The sequence below is a fragment of the Pelophylax lessonae genome (assembly GCF_965119305.1).
Source record: "Pelophylax lessonae genome assembly, chromosome: 3".
In the NCBI taxonomy this organism is placed as follows: Eukaryota; Metazoa; Chordata; class Amphibia; order Anura; family Ranidae; genus Pelophylax; species Pelophylax lessonae.
This window is the reverse complement of record NC_138770.1, coordinates 183,490,734-183,494,727: the sequence shown is the minus strand read 5'-3', so window position 1 is coordinate 183,494,727 and position 3,994 is coordinate 183,490,734.

Here is a 3,994-nt window from a genome sequence, read left to right as displayed (position 1 = left end):
CCGATGTCTTTCAAAGACAGACTGGCAACAGTGCGGTCTGGCACAACATCTCAAAAGGCCAAAGTTAAAATTTACCAGAAAAGTACATCAATTATTAAATAGAATTTATGAGGCCACAAGGAAGTAAAATAGTGTGCCTATGTAATTGACATGAGGTTAAGTTATAAATTCCTGCTGAGGATCTTGATTTGCATAGTACTTGACTAAGTAAAGGATAATATGCTTTACTAGTACTAATATATTGCTGTACTTTGTTCCAATAATAAAAGTGAACCTATCTTCCCCATACTTTCCTGATTTCTTAGAAACATCTGAGAAAAAGTTAACACCAAGTACATCTTGTCCATTTCCAGAGCACCCCCAAACCTCAAGAATCTGAGATACCTTATTAAGAAAACATAAAAAAATAAAATATGTGACCCTGGATATGTCCCTTTTGAGTTTGATTTATACATATATACATGGCATAAGAGGCTTCAGGACAAAACACTGGAGGGATCAGCACATAGGAATACCACCGATTGGAAAGTGTACCTGTGTCTTATACACTGGTTACCCCTGTGGGGGTGCTGCTTTCCGGTGAGTGCGGGAGAGATTGGAAGGGGGAATCACTGTCTCCACACCCGGCACTTAAACACCTGGAGCACCTCAAGAATCATCCACAGAGTTGAATAATGTTATAGCTCACTTTCTATGAACTTTATGGACTTTTTCACCCATTTTGATTTATTGAGCTTGGATACAGATTACCATCACTAGCTGTTTTTATTACAAAATATATTTTTTTTGCTCACTTTCTCTGCTCACGGGTCCTCAGGACCCTTGCACTATAGCACTTTACAGTAATTATTTATTCACCATTATTTTTAGTATATTGTGGATAATATACACTTCACTGGTCTATTCTAGGACCTTGCTGCACCTATATACTCTTTTTCTGGCCAGTCATTTCAGTGGCTTTGAAATCACCTATATAATTTTACTTTCTATACCCACCTTGATTGGGATCATTGCACGATCACATCACTGTATTAGTCTTAGCTGAAATATTGTTTTTTTCAGCTATTTTCCTTTCTTTGTGAATTAGTAACAGTTCACTGGCCAGCAATTTTAATTTATCTGGTCACCTTTATCACAGATCACTTTGTATATATATTTTTTATATATATTCTTTTGTGTGAGCATTTCACTCGTACACTGTTTACACTATTGCACTTTATATTTATACTATTTATCATATTTATCTGTTATATTTATATGTAGTGATTTTCTGTGTATAAGCTATCATCATTTATTGCAATATTTATGTTTTACACACATCTATAGGCAGCGCCAGTTACCTCACCATTTTTTATATTTCCCAATATTGACTGCATAGTCCATATTTTTGAGGTAGGCAGCAGCCATCTTATTTTTCTCTCCATAGCGCGGACATAACCACTCATTATTAAGAAAACAGTGACTTAATTTCTCAAGATCATGCCATGTTGTACTTCTTTGTGCTATCTTTGGCTCCTCATTAGTCACTTACAGGATTATTCATTAAAGGCAAATTCAGGAGTATTGATCGTAGAACTGGAAAATCTAGGTCAAAATAGCAGAAATGGAAAAACTTTTCAATTTGGTTACTTTTCCAAATCAGCTATCTTGGTCTATATTTTGCAACTCTAACAATTCTCCTGAATTTTCATTTTAGTAAATAAACCTGACAGTGTGATGGACAGCCCTATTGACCAATAGTGAGTTAAGGTTAATGAGATGGTACAGACTACTATGTGACCATGAGATATCAGGATGTTGTTTGCTTAACTGGCCCCTGGGATTTTCATTGTAATGGGGTACCCTGGTAAAAAAAACAAAGTGCACATACAGAGACCTGCAAGTGCTGCCTTACTGTCCTGCCATTGGCGTCAGTTGTTTACCAGCCTAGCCTGGAGATGCTCAGGAGACAGTCCCATAAATGTGTATGGGAATCAACTGCACAGGCACAGCCAATGGAATGGAGATTTCAACCACAGGCTTTCAACCTTATGGCAGACCACAGCCTTGGGATGCATGTATGCTAGAATCTTTGGCAGAGGTGCTGGCTTATTTTTGGTCAGGGTTTTAAGGTGGAAAAGATGTGTGAAATTGCACTTATCGTTTAAAAAAGTGATCATGGCTCTTTCTGAATGGGCTGCAAGTAACTTCACAACACTGTCTCTTTACCTAATGTGAACCCAGCCTCAAAGATTGTATATAGTTGCAATTTGCGTATGCCACAAGATCTTAGTGCAACTGTTTATCAAATCAGTTTTCAGTGAGAAAAAAATATTGTTATTTTAGTGCACACAAACACAATATATTTTTTTTTTCAGTAAAATATAAATAAGAGACTAAGACCGCATTCACACTAGTCCGACTTGGCCTGCGACTTGTCAGCCTGACAAGTCGCGGTCTGTCACGCTCCCATTGTGCGGTACAGGAGCCGTTCTAATAGGAGCGACACAAGTCGTTCCGATTTAGAAAAAGGGTCCTGTACTACTTCGGGGTGACCTGGAGGTGACTTGCATAGACATTCATTTTATGAAGTCCGTGCAAGTCGCGCCGAAGTCGCACTGCACGCGACTTCACAGGTCGCCCCCTAAGTCGGAGCGACGTAGTGTGAACCGAGCCTATGTCATGTAAATAGATACCAAAGATGTCAAGAATTAAAGTGATAATTTACCCTATTAACCCTTACATAAGTCCACTGAAGTGATAAGTCTCATGTGATACACAGTGATGAATAAAATCAACATAAGCTGTACCTGTTTTTCTGTTTATGCTCTCTCTCCTCCACAGCCTTCTAAAGCACACTGTTTAGATGGTATTTCTCAGTTCCAGCAGGCAGCAGGCGGGGATCTGCTGTGAGGTGGAGAAATCACCAAAACAGGACTGCTTTGGTTTTTCTTGTCTCCCCTCCACTTGCCATCCTATTGGAAAATGTATCCTCACCTCTGGTTCTTGTGACAACTGTAAAATGTTGGATTCTACAACACTTTTCTGTTCCAATTACAATGATCATTAGGAAAATAGAGAGGGTAGATCTCCCCAGTGGAAATGCCAAGAGCAAAAAAACTTGACAAGGGTTCTATCTTTTCTATACTTTATACAAAACAAGAAGAAAAAAAAAGCTGAACTAAAGAAATCTAACAGATTCCTCCATCCCCACTAACAGTGTAGATGAACCAATCTTCTCTTCTGGGCTATGGTATTCTGACAGCCAATACCACCGGTTGTCAGAGTACCTAAACAGTGGCTGCATCTGACTGGATGCAGGCTCTGTTCTGCTTACAATGTTCTGATAGGCACCTTCAACAAAAGTCGATTAAACAATTAACTTTTGTCAAACAGAGTGGTGCTCGCAGGACCATACACTTCATTTCATCTGAGCAAGAAGGAATTAGATTAAATTTGAGCATTGTATGGTCAACTTTAAAGTGGCCATACAGGGATCGCAATTTGACTGGTTCAGCCGGGACTGACCACATTTTGATCCATGTATGGCCAGGCTGGTTGTACAGAAATTTATACATCAATTGACTACAATCAGCCTGTTGGGTTTTTCACAATCGATCAGTGCCAATGGCTATAGCCGGGAACACCAATCATTGTATTCTGACAGCAGGGAAGGCTCCCACTGTCAGAATACAAAGACACAGCCTGAAATAATCTGCTCATTTTTTTCCCTTTCAACCTGCTGATTGAACAAAAAAATGAATAATAAATGGCCAGCCTTAGTGTATATATTGGAAGAAAAGAATAGCAGGGAACTGGGGTCAGTATCAAATAAAAAACACTTTATTTAAATAAGCAGCACATTTACATAAAAGTTAGCATGAAACAGCATGGATAGGGAACATCTGGGACCAAGCAGCTGTAATCAGTGTGAGTATGTAGGCATCAATGGGTAAGGAGACCAAGGATGACAGGGAGTCGGCCAGCTCAAAGTATGGATATTAGCAGCAGTGTT